The following is a 14,615-nucleotide window of genomic DNA, read 5'->3' on the forward strand; positions in this document are numbered from 1 at the left end:
TTACTCCCACAGCATACTCATTTCATTCGAGGTATGAAACCAAATGATGGACTTTTAGCTGTTCAACCCTATTTTCATGTTTGCTTAATAATTTATTATAAATGTACCATATTTGTTTAAGCTAATATGGGCATACAGTGATGAAAGCATACTTATGATTTTATGTCACAGTCAGAGGCATAGACCAAAATGCATTATATAGAAAAAGAAAGCGCCGGATTTCACATGGCTTTATTTGGCAAAACAATTTCAGACCAAAAATCTATGGCTGAAAACACTATCATGTAGAATAACATCGACCTGACTTTGCAGCTTTTTCCATCATCGGACGTTTCCAATAATAGTCATATGCAATAATGTGAGTCACCATTTGACCTTTTGGAACACAGCTTTATTAAAACCGGGAAAATCGGACGAAATATGGTAACTTGTCCAAATGTAAATCAGAGGAAAAACTCTCACAAAAACTCAAGACTTATTGAAAAGCCATGAATTCATGTGAACTGAGGCTAATTATAATTGGCGAAATAGGGAAATGAAGAAATAAAGAACTGAAAAATAGAGAAATCAAAATAAAATATGCTTGATACGATGTCAATAACCAACGTCGTCACTTAATATAATATTAGTAGAACTTCATTATTATTGAACGTCATCTTGAATATAGAGCAACTTTTGACAGGTAAGCATAATTCAAGCGCCACGGGCCACGTACCAAATTTCACGATTCATGTTCTGCAATTTCAGCTAGAAATAGATGCATTTTCACTCCAAGTTACTTTATCGATTTATCTACAGTGATAAATCACAATTAGGGCTTCAATGGCGCCTTCCGGTCCGTGCCTTACGGCGGCCAAGTAAAATTCTAATATTTCCTGAAATCGACGAATTCGGTTTTAGACGTAATTTCAATTTTTGGAGTTAGTTCTAATTCAGATATTGCATGTTTTTGTTCTCACCATTCAGAATTCGACAAGATTTTCGAATTTAGTTTTGTCGTTATAATCTCGAATCTCAAACTCGTTTTTTAAATTCAGAAATCAAAATCGGAAAAACAGAAACGACCAACGTTAAATTTTACAAGGGTGCTAGGGAGTCTCGCGACAGATTGTCACATTTGGATAGCAACAGTGTACCGAAGATCAGAGAAAAGCTATCTCAATTACTGTATTATACCATAGACCCTAAAAAAACGAGGGTCTATGATTATACTAGGCCTATTGTGTTTTATTGGCAATAATCTTCATTATCACATGAACTTGCCAGAATCCGCCATCTGTGTGACATAGAACAGGACTTATAAGAAATCCAAATTACCCCTGTCCTACGTCAACAACCAGAACTTTTTTCCTGCTCTTCGCCGTGACGCTTTCATGCACATGCCGGTCTGTCGAGATCGATGCCGTGATCTACGTGAGCTAATGCGATGAATTCAGACATGGAAACACGGAAGGCATGTCCAACGAAATTTCGAGTCTGTAAAGCTTTTGTAACTATTCTAAAGAATAGAATGGAGTTGCCGTCGCGGCTAGTGCTCCAACTCAGACGGACGGTTCAACGTCAACGTAACACGTTGAACCCGTTCTGGCTATAGACACGATGACCGTGTCGATAGATGCTACCCGTTGAACCTGATGTGGCAACAAACCCGAAAGCTGCGCCTCAACGTAAGTTCAACTGAATAAATAGTACCGTATGATCTTCGGAAAGCGACATAGAAGGCAAAAAACATCAAATCATTCGACGAATAACAATAAATTTCCTTTATCACATAAAAATTCCGTAAATTCTCGATCGGAATCGAACCTGCCTGAAGCGTAGCACTGTAGCGGAGACATCAGCAGTCAGGTATAGCCCTACGAGTATGGCGACAGTGTCTGGCTTTGGCTACAAAGCAGGACACTCTCGCCATACACGTAGGGCTACAGTCAGGTATAGCTGTAACCTGAAGTCTTCAGTGCACATCGTACCACAGGGGGCTCGTACTTGTTTATTTGTGTCTGTGTTTGTTTGTGTGTATGTCTTTGTGTTTGTTTACTTGTTATTTTTAATAAAATAACAGCGGAAAGCTATTTTGTTAATATTTGTCAATAAAGAGCAGTTTATTTGTTTGTTTGTTTGTTTGTTTTTTTTGTTTGTTGATATGTATTTCCGATGGTTTGGTTTATGCACGATTTTTTCAACTCCTCTGGATGTTTCTATCTCTTTCCAAATCAACTTTATCCAAAGAAATTGATTACACAATCCCTGAATACAGAATTGACATTTTGGTAAAATTTCAGCGTCGAAAAAAACCCAAAACTTGAAACAAAGATGTCATGTACATGTATGCTGCTGATCTGAGTAAATGTGAACTGGCATGGCATGCATATTGCCTACACGGAAAGGCAACTCAATATTCCAGTATCAAACTGTATACATCTTGTGAAAACAACAACATAGCAGTGATTGTAATAGTCACCAGGAAAAAGGCTTCACAAATGAAAGGATAATTGCTTCAAAAAAACAACTGCATGTTCTGAAGATGAAAACATAGATCGTGGCCGTCAATGAAAACCATGGATGACGTGTGTGAGACTATTCTATTTAGGCGCCGGGGGTGAGCAGGGTCAAAGAATCAAGAAAGTACTGGAAAAACGTGTCATTTTCCTTACGTTGCTGTCGAGGGAACTCGAGTTTCCCATTGTTTTAACATCTTTTAATGGTTTCTTTATTAATTTAAAGTATGATCCGTTGTCATGAACAGTGACTCAACGACTTTCTTTGTTACATTCTCGATATCTGCGACCTAGTATTAGTCACAGGCACGACTGCATCTTGCTGTGGTAAAGTCGCTTGAGAACTGGCGTACGCGTAGTTTTGTGACTCTAACAAGCTGCCTGATTGGTCCGATTTGAATTTCACTGACGTACTAACCCGTAAAAGTGTGACACTTACGTTTTGCCGCACAAACTGTACGAATCAAAAGAGGAAAGATGCTAAATATCGCCAATTTTTGCCCTTTCCATCGAATTAAAGGATAGGTGTGGTAAGTACAGGACATGATGCTGCTACAAACCCAATATTTCAATTGTCTGGCATTTATTTGGTGTGCTTTTCTTGACTCGAAAATACAGATGTTTGAATCCCACTTGCTCCCCTTGTTTGAATGTATAGAGGGAGTGAATAAGTCTAACCCTAACCCTAATTTAAGCCTAACCCTAACCCTATCCATCGGAAATACATATTAACAAACAAACAAATAAACAAACAAATAAACTGCTCTTTATTGACAAATATTAACAAAATAGCTTTTCGCTGTTATTTATTAAAACTAATAAATCAACAAACACAAACACATACACACAAACAAAAACAGACACAAATAAACAAGTACGAGCCCCCTGTGATCGTACAGCGCTATGGATGTATTATCGAAAGTTGACCCGGACAATAGAACAGTGTTTCCATCAAGTGACAATATTAGGGGTATCTACGGGCAAGATATGTGTCACTGCAAACATCAAAGTTCGTGAGACATAAACATTGACGACTGGGATCGGGACTGACAAGTTGACACCGGCGGAGACCGGTAATGGTGGTGATGGTCCTTTGTGGCCATATAGATTTCGGTCACAGTATATAATCAGTGGGGCCATCGAACTGAATTTTTCGGGCTCGCCAAGATCGTGATATTTTGAAAGCCACGACACCTCCAAGAAGAAGAACTACCGTTTCGATCTTGTTGTTGCCTTCCCTTCATAATATTTGAAAATATTATGCGGCAGTCAATGTCAACCCCCACCCTCCCCACCTCGGGGCATAGTGGGGATTTTGAAATTAATCTTATGAAATTTGTTAAATGCCCCACCCCCTGGGGGAAGACAATCTGGAAAATTCTCACCTAAAACGAGTAAATCCCCACCCCAATGGGGCTTATGATAAACAACGAAATAGATACTTTGCGAAATCGCGAAATCACGAAATGACAACATTTCCACAACCCCAATATTTTTTTCTTATAAAATCTAATATTTAAATAATGTCCGTGACCACCGCAGTTGGTTTACTGGGTTTAATGAACGGATTAGGTATGTAACGGAATATTTTGAAGTGACTTCAATCACGGTCGAACTACAAAGTGATACATGGCAAAATCACGTGCCGCCATGATAATATCAGTATGAACACGTACTCCCACATTCACTACAGTACCTATATAGTCAGGGGAGTTGTGAAGCTTCACAAATCTCTCTCGAAATAAAGCCATAACATTTTGAAATTGAGGTTTTTAATCTTCAAACACTAGCTGTCGAAACGCAGCTATCTGTTGGCGGGTAGCGTGCGTAGCAATGCGATGGCGGGCTTGACCTTTGATCCGCATAGCTCTGCATGGCAGGCACGCCGCCCTGGAAGATATCCTATGATGCATTGCTGTAAGGCCAACGCCTAAACCACGGCGACTTCCTTTGGTGTCGGGAACAAATTCGTATGTTTGATTGGTTGGTTAAGATGACATTCGGTGTATCAAAATTTCGACTTGATCTGATTTATAGAATGAAACTACCGAGTAAATATTTGCATATCTCCAGGGCGATGGGCCATTTTACTTATTGATTGAAAGTAATCCCGGGAAATAAAACCGAGATCGTGACAATATTTTTGCAATCCTCGACTATAATTTTGATCCATCAACATTAAGCGAAAAGTAAGAATCCGATATATATATATATATATATATATATATATATATATATATATATATATATATATATATATATATATATATATATATATACATACATACATACAGTTGTTTGCTTTGAAGCATTGGCATTAGACGAACTAGACATATTGTCTAAATCGAGGTGATGCCTCTGCAAAAGTTGAAACATTGTCTAGCAGACAGTCAGACGTAATCTGAACAACACCACCACAAATGTCAACGCACTGTCCAAGTCTTATCACTTGCTTTCAGGTGTACTTGTTTTGATTACGCCTGACCTGCTGTAAGACAATGTTTTAACTTTTGCAGAGTTGATTTCTCTGTGATCGACTCATATAACCGCTTAGCTGTTAATTGCACCTGAGTGTTGGCAACACCTTGATTTCGACAATATATCTAGCTTGTCTAATGCAATATATATATATATATATATATATATATATATATATATATATATTAATAACTAGTCTCTATGTCTGTGTGATATGTAAGTCGCGAGTACAAAGGGCGTGCTAAAAAGTATGTCTGATAAATTACGCGCCCGAAAAATGCAACAGAATTATGAGGCACGAAGCCTTTTAGGTAAGTATGAGTCCGTGTCGAAATTAAAAAAAAATACAACGCTGACCCCCCCCCCCATATTGGACATTTTCAAGACATAATGATGTCCCCTATTACCAAAGTCAAAAATAGGCTGACATCCTCTTGGATCCACCGCTCCCTGGCCTAAGAAACTTACCAGTCTCTTACGTAGTGCACTTGGCGTACGATTTTATACGATTCAATAAAATACTCATCGTAATGCCATCAGTCAGTGACGATACTACTCTACATTGCCTACGATCATGAAAAATTTCTCGCCTAAAACTAGTTCATTTTAAGGCTGATGAAAGTGTTTTGACAAACACATCTACAGGGCGGGAGAATTGACCGAGGGAGATTTGGAAAAAGTTTAAAGTTATGCCGGGACAGTGTCGACAAATACTGAGATGGTAGTTGGAATTTGAAATTGTATCGGCGTCCGTCTTAGAATGCACAAAAAGCAACATTTTGTCTATAAATTCGACAGAAGCAACGGGCACAGCCCCCTCCCTTATCCACTCCTACTCACACACTATGTGTACCCCTTTCACCTATTACAGAACGAGAGATGCCGGATAATCAAAACCCCCAACCTAGTCATGCCACGTTTATTATACATTTGTAATAGACCAGAAGCTCGCCCAAGCTGTCTGTAATATTGTGCACTTTTCAATGCAGGAGATAGGAAATAAGTCACCCCAATATTAGGGACAGTTGCTCAATTTTTGGCATTTTTTTCAGTATTTCAAATTTACGGAGGGAATGGACTTCGGGAATCGCGTCCTATCGCTGAAATTTCCCGTTTAGTTGGATGTCGGGCTGCCAATTAGTCCAGTCAGTCTACGAGATTTTTTTTGAATAAATAGACAGCTGATCTCGGCGGGAGAAGTGTCTTGTAGTGTCGACTACCTTCAGAAAACTCCATAATCAGCAACGATGTAGTCGTCTGCAAACCTTTCCTTTGTTAGGAGTCCAAACTTACAAGAGAAGGTCACAAGGGCAAGAGAAGTTCCGGTCGGGAAACCTGTTGCCATGACAACTTGGCAGACAGTCCATGTAACACTTGTAACGTTTTGCTTTAATCTTCGCTACACTGTAGATACCAATTTGTGAAATTTTATCGAGAGACTCCCTAGCATCCAAAAGAAAGTTACGATTGTTCGTTTCTGTTTTCTCGATTCTGGTTACTGATTTTCAAAAACGAATTTGTAATTCGAGATCGACACTGCAGAATCAAATTTTAAAATCGTTCAAAATTCTTAATAATAAGTACAAAAACGCAATATCTAAATAAAAACTAATCCCAAAAATTGAAATTACGCCTAAAATCGAATTCACCGATTTCAGGAAATATTATAATTTTATTTGGCCGTCATTGACCACGGACCCTTCCATATGCATGAAGTGGTGACCAGCGTTATGCGTGTTTTACGAATTCTACATGTAGGGCCTAGGTTATTGCAGTAAAGGACTGACAGTGATTACAGGGAGGGAGGGAGAGAGGGCGGGTGTTTTTTAAAATGTTGCTATTCATAAAATAGTGACCTTTCCAAAGTACTGGCAAGAAAAAGGTGACAACCCGAATTTTCATGCGCAACTAACAGTGAACCTTCCCCTACGTGTATTAGTCCACATCAATAATATTTAGACCCAGTCTCTTGCGGCTATCGGATTTTAACATTAAAATTGACCTCATTTGCATAAATATTTATGAATCACAATTCTGTACATTAATTTTGTAGATCATATCGCCAAGTTGCTACATTGCAAATATCTTAAGCCATGTCAATTGCTGGGTAGAAGGTTTTAACGTTTCAATTTGCAGAATTTTGTATGACCTCTGAACTGCCCTATACCTCTACAGCTAAGCTAGGGAGATATCTTATCCTATAAGAGTCCGAAAGGGCTAGTATCTATTGAACGATGGCCGTTATGGGACCAAAATGCCCACCAAAATTTCGGGTTGACACTGATCTATGATGCTCATCATCCTGTACCTTATAAATTATGCACATTTTTTCTTTTGTTTTTGTTTTCAAGGTGACATAAGTCTATTGGGCAGGAAGGTTTCCCTATTCACATTTGTTGTAAAGAATATGTCATTTTGACCTCATGTCACCATAATAAACTAACTTTGCACATGTATAATTATAGGCTAGCCAACAAAGCTAGAGGTCTGAATATTGGTGGAGAGGGATGATTGGAATGAAAGAATGATGATTGCCTTGGGACCAGGACGAGCTTTGACCTAGATTTCACAAATATGCCGATAGATCAGTAACAACAAGTGTTTCGCCTTCATATTAGATGGGATGAGGCACCTAATGGCGTCACACAGTGACCCTCATTAATTATATGTCAAAAATATTATTGATGTTGACTGTGACACAAAATGGAGAGGGTTACTTTATTCTGTGGGTGGAAATTGGGTAGGGTCACTTTTTTCGTGCAAACACCTTTGAAGCGGTCTCGTGATATTTCCTGAATAGAAAATCACCAATGAAATACACCGATATTTTTTAAATACATACAGTCAACAAGTTTCACAAGCAAAGAAGATATCGTGGTATCCAGAATTAAACACCTTGAACAGTTAAAATTGATGAAAGTCATGCGACAAAAAACATATGGGTCAGGTAGCAAAGTGTATATCAATTATCAGACGTCTATAAATGCACAGATATTGTTTAGTTTTAGCTTGACAAAAATGTAGACTTACATGTATAGTGAATCAATATTTCGGTTAAATTCCAAAATCAAATTTCTTGCACACAAATGCACTTGTAACGACCCTAGTCTAATCAAGAATAATGATTTCAATAAACATTCATAAAAACATAGATTTACCTTGTTTTGTATTGGAAATAGAACTTATTCATAATTTCCTCATAGACAATATAAAGTGAATCGACATTTCAGTGGGATTCCAAAATCAAATTTCTTGCACATACATTGACTTGTAACCACCCTAGTATTATCACGTACATTAATATCAATAATCAGGCGTACATAACTACAAAGATTTGCCCAGTTTTGTATTTGAAAAAAAAATTCATGGTTCTCTCATAGACTATTTATGTATAGTAAATCAACATTTTCGATGAAATATAAAAATTTCTTTTTTGTACATAAATGCATCTTTTGATGCCAAACTCAAATATAGTGACGTTGAAGTGATTCAAATGCTATATTTCCTAATTGACAACATATTTATCAAGTTTGCTGGCATGACATTCAGGCAAACCATAGGCATTTCTATGGGCACAAACTGCGCCCCAATTCTTGCAGACTGATTTTTGTATTCGTATGAAGCAGAGTCCATGCAATCACTTCAGAAATCTTGGTGTATAAGGATTACCAAGCGATTTAACAACACCCACAGATATATTGATGATCTCACCAGTTTAAACAATCCTGGTATATCCAATTATCTACACCACATCTACCCAGATGATTTAGAAATAAAAGTAACAACTGAAAATGTGGGCTCGGCATCATACCTAGACGGATTTTCTGAAGTTAGACAAAATACACTATATACTAAGCTGTATGACAAAAGAGACGATTTCAATTTTGAAATCATAAACTTTCCCTTTGTCGAGAAATATATCATCATCTCCAGCTTATGGTGTGTATATTTCACAACTCCTTAGATACAGTAGAGCATGCAATTCGTATAAAGACTTTCGAGTTAGACACAGCCTATTAGCTCAAAAGTTAGTGAGGCAAGGATTCTCAGAAAGTAGATTAGTGAAATCATTTAAGAAGTTCCACCGTAGATACGGAGATGTTGTATCAAAATATGACCTGTCTGTTTCTCGAATGATGAGTGAAAGCATGCCAAATTTTGACTCACAAAAGTAATTTGGTGAATTCACCAAATAACAATGGATTTGTCGTTTTGGGTCAATCTTGACGGGTGCAGCTAGCTGGCAGGGTACGCTTACCCATTCCAGACACCTGGTACCACCACTATTTCGTGGTTCAAGATGACCCCATTGCCTTTGTCATTTTCGATATATTCCTTGGGCCTGTTAAATTTCATAGTTACCTTGAATGATAATGATTATTGGACCTGATTTGATGTCTATTACTTCGTACCTCAAGCAAGGTACATTTAAATATAATATCAAACATACATAAATATACAGATGTAGCTACATAAATATACATACATAAATATACAGATAGTCAAGTTACTCTGCTTAAAGACGCTCCTGAAAAGTTTCTTGGTTCATGGGTTACCTGTTCAGGTACATCACAAGCGGCCTTCGCCTTCGTGAAAGACAAAATTACCAGTAAGTTATCATATATTTATTTTTCATTAGTAAGATCCGAATATAATTTGCATGTTTATTCCAACTATATGCTTTCTTCAATTAGGTTTATGTAATAACTGTACGTGATCTGACAAAAATCAACAGGTAGTAAGTGGGACCATCTGAAGGAAAACATCAAACAAATCGTTACAACAAAATATCAGTGTCTTTGGATGGATAAAATAAAATCTCTTGTTGTTCAAGGAAAATTCCTGGAGCTTCTTGATTATGAAATGTCTGACATTACATGGAGAAGCATTATCTATAACATGAAAATAAAAATCCTCAGCTTCGTAGTCAGAGCTGACACTGACTGTCTTCCAACGTTCAATAATTTACATAGATGGGGTAAGAAACTGTCCTAAAAGTGTAAATTTGCGGTAATACTCAAACCCGTCATCATATTTTGAATGGCTGCAAGACCATGCTTGAACAGATAGACTTGGCGACGAAATAATATTTTGAATTATATTTTTCAAACTTGTGCTTCGTCATCAGTTATGGACATATCTATTTATGCCGATATACCAGGTCATACAAAGGTACCATTCCGCGCAATGTTTAATGTACACCTGACCGTCCTGATCTTGTTATTCCGTTCAGTAATGTGAAAAGAATGATCATTTTTGAACTGGCAGTACGGTTTGAATTTAATATTGAGAGACGTCACAAGGAAAAACGCATGAAATATTCACATCTTGTTGACTCTTTACAAGCTCAAGGATATTCGATGGAACTCATTTGTTTTGAAGTCGGGTCGAGAGGACACATAACGACAGACAATAAACTCAGACTTCTACAACTTCTTAAGCCACTGAAATTAAGTAAACAGCATAAAACCGTGATACGTGATATCAGTAAACTATGCCTTATCTCGAGCTACTGTCTATTTCATGCCAAAGACGAACCATCATGGTGTGAGTCTTCAATTTTGTCTTCCTCAAAAAATGTTAATTCATAACATATTAAGTGCCACTACTTAATAGAGTTGTATATTGTAAATTTACCAACCCAAACACATGTACATCTGTAATATAAAGAATTGCTTTTGTTTCTTTATTTCTTTCCTGTTTAATTTTGATTTCTAGAGAATGTGTTTTTTGTCTTTGTGTGTTTTGTCTCCTTGTTGATTTTTTTTGCCCAGATGTTCTATGTCATGCCATTCATTGTTATTGCATTGTTTTGTTTGCCCTGCCTCTTGCCAGTCCGAAGAACATTTTGCCTTTCTCATATTCGGCTGAGGACCTGGGTTTCTTGTGTATCTTCTTTTTATTAATTATGAAATAAAAAGTGATTTAATTGTGTGGGAGGGGGAAATTGTCAATAGTTTGCCTGATAGACTCCATGGATTATGATATGACATTTTTGGGTGAAACGTCTCATCTTGCCTTCTCTAGTGGTGACCCTATCTCAAATGTATGAAATATCATATAGTTATTCCTGCAGAGAATACTTCAGTGGTCAGGGGAGGGTCAAGTTTTAGAATGTCGGACAAGGGGAGGGTCACATTTTAGAAAGGAGGATAGTGGTAGGGTCACATTTTAAAGTATATGTGTGCATTGAATTCCCCCGGCCCACAACCCTTGTAATTACTGAAGGCTCCCTAACATCGATGTAATATATCGAAGTCTCGGGATATAGCACTTGGAACAAATGTCGTCGTACTTCACAGTGTATATCATTAAATGATTGTTTCTAGCGTACGCTTCACGTTGTGATGCACTTGGTAAGACATAAAAAATGTCGATTTTTGAAATCAATCAGCTTGTTACAGAGGTAAATCATTCCGCGAAGATGTTCTCAGTATTCTACACAGTGTTCATTTATCTATCAGTCATAGACGGAGGAACACTCGATGCTATATATTAAAGTGGATACCACCAATTAAAAGGCCATAAGTTAGTTCTAAGTTGTTTTGGAAATCGTAGATAAATCATCATAGGTTCAAGTAAAATTACATCGTTAACACGGAAATACATCTGAAGAACAGCTATCAACACCAAATGTTTGGCAATGGACATAACATCATGTTTTTCAATTTGTTATTGTGGACGCCATAGAAAACAACACACGTTTGAGTTAAATAAAAAAACACGAGAGTTTCATTTGATGTCTTTGTCAAGTGTCAGATATGAATAACTAATTGTAACATTTGACATGTAATCGTGGGAAAAGACCTGTATTTTAGAGGAGATGGGTGCAGCACTTACGGAAAGCCAAAGTCTACAGTAGATGACAGTAGATCTACGGACGGTCCGCAGTAGACTTTATGTAGTTCTACATCATGGTTTTGTAAATGAAGAACCAAAGCAGTTTGTCTACATGAAGCTATGTCTACAGATATTGTCCATATCAGACATGACTATGTCTACAATTTGACTAACTTCATCTGCGCTTGATCTACATTTGATCTACCATCCAATCTAAGGGAGTTTCATCTACAAAGTTCTCTTAGGCCAACAAAGAGTCAAATACTTTTACTTCAAAAGCCAATCTCGTCTACATTTTAACTAAATCTTAAAATATATCTACAGCACTGTGTGAATTGCTGCACATACTATGTCAAACAACCTCCCTTAAAATTCTATGATTAGCAAACTGCAGGCTCCATAGCAGAAGGTATAAGTAAAATGTCTAGACATTTTAACTTACATTTGAATATTTACTGTACAGCAATAGAGAGAAGAAATTAGTGAAATAATTTTTTTCACTAAAACAAAATGGAATTAATCAATGAATATTGAGTTGGGGGGAGGTCTGAGGGTCACCTCTTTCCTGTGGGCTTCCTGTATTATTAATATGAAATATGAAAGACCTCGAAGGCAATGGGTATAAGTTCAGATTGTGAAACACGTTACTTTGCTTACTGAGTTTTTACATGCATTTACATGTGCATGGAGTATTGTTTTAACTCAAGTATGCCAAAATTAACTGATGGATAAAAAATATTATTTTGATTGGGTAAAAGGCACGCAGCATCAAACAATGAACAATTATGACTCCATTTTAACTCAAGGAGCACGCATGCAATGTATCAAAGGAATCCAATGCAGTTTTATGGTAAAGTTTTCCTGTACATGAAATGTACTTGAAATGTACATGAAAACATGTACATGAAATCTTTGAAAAATGACATTAAAGTGAATCACAAATTTAAAAACAAGAAAAATCAGTAAGTTTATTGACTTTCTTCATGTGGGTCAATACAGTTACATCTCTAAGTCTTAAGTTTAATATAGCTAATTGACTTTTATTTTCTCGGTTTGATAACCAACAAAGCAATGAAACAAACCTGTTAGGCAGCTGCTTTTAATTATCATTTTCGTTTTAAAAATAACATGAAAACCATCTCGTATAAAACTTTCAAGTTAAGTCACTTCTGAATCATGTGAAAATCAGCAGCCGCAGCCATTATCTCGCAGTCAAATTACATTTATAGTTTTGTTATCATTGCCACTGGAGTGGAATCTACGCACACGCGTGGACAAGACCAATTATGTTAGCAAAAGCGTTTCAGTACATGTATAGCACGCGCCAACTTTTAAAATTACCAGTACTGCGTAGAAGTAATTTCTTCACCTAGATGATGTATTATTGTAGCATTTTTATCAAGAGTTCACGTACTTTAGATCTCACAATTTCTCTCGCATTTGTAGAAAGCAAATGACCTAAACACATTTTAACTTCCGGGTCAACTGTGAAAATTGAACTTGTGCGCATGTGCAAACAAAAGGCGCCATGTTTTAAAGGCTCAGTCACACAGTCCTGCATCGGAGAGAGAAGCCAGTTAACCGCTCCTGTTACTTCGACAAAACTTATTTTTCAGGCACATTTTCGTCATCTGTACACCTTGGAATCATCATTTAGCGATATCAATTCTTATATGCATATAAAGTGTTCTGATCGAGAATGACATCGAGTTGAGAGATAGTTTGCATCAAACAGCAGCAGTGATCAGTTTCAATACCACGGCCATATGAATTTTGATTGTGTAACATGTAGAATATTTCAGTTGTAAATTTTTGAAACTCATCGGTTGTTGAATGATTGCTTTTTGCAGTTTGAAATATTTCATGTTATGTAAAGGTACATTAATTGATAGCATGGTCTTTTGTTAAGTTGCCATCAAATTACATCAAGAGGGTGTGGTTGTGACATGTATGAAGTTATCGTCTTTACACACAGCATGGAGGTAGAATTCTACCTCCATGCACACAGCAGGTAATACTGCATGTAGGATGAAAGCTGCTCTGATCCAAATTCCAATATTGTGATACTCATAGGGATGTGGAACCCTATATGCTGCGTCAAATCATTGCCATCGGTCAATTTTTAATGCCAAAAAATCATTGATATGTTCCCATACTTGCATTCTCATATTCAACACTTTTGAATGATTTCCATGCATAATTAATTTATTTGTTCTTTTGTCTAAGCCACATCTTATATGTGATTTCATCTACTGTTGATTTACATGAACTGAATGATCTACTGCAGATCTACTGTAGATCTACAAGGGGTCTCATCTACTTTTGTCCATATTAATGAGCTAGTAGATGAAGCTGTAGATCTACTGTTTCATCTAATTTTTGTCTACATCATCGTCTACGTTATGTCTACATCTAATCTACCAGCTGATCTATGACCTAATTAGTATGCACAAAAGTAGATGAAGCAGTAGATCTACAGCCCAATTAAAATAAAGTCTATTGTAGATCTACCGCGGACTAGATGTAGATAAAAAAATTCCGTAGGGGTGGTAGCCAGAGTAGAAGGGAGATCCGGATTTCAAAACACAAAGCATTGTGTAAATACTGAGAAATTCTAAGAGGAATCACTTGGCAACAAACTCATTATACATACACTTTTACGTGCAAGAGCGTTGATTACAGAAAGTTTTATACAAATAGCATTTTAACACAATGGAACATGGTGTCTGCCACTGTTCTTCTATTTGTCTCTGAGGTGAACACAGCGGCGCAAAATTAGAAGTTATTGATATATTGCAT

The sequence above is a fragment of the Ptychodera flava genome, chromosome 22, assembly GCF_041260155.1.
Source record: "Ptychodera flava strain L36383 chromosome 22, AS_Pfla_20210202, whole genome shotgun sequence".
NCBI lineage: Eukaryota > Metazoa > Hemichordata > Enteropneusta > Ptychoderidae > Ptychodera > Ptychodera flava.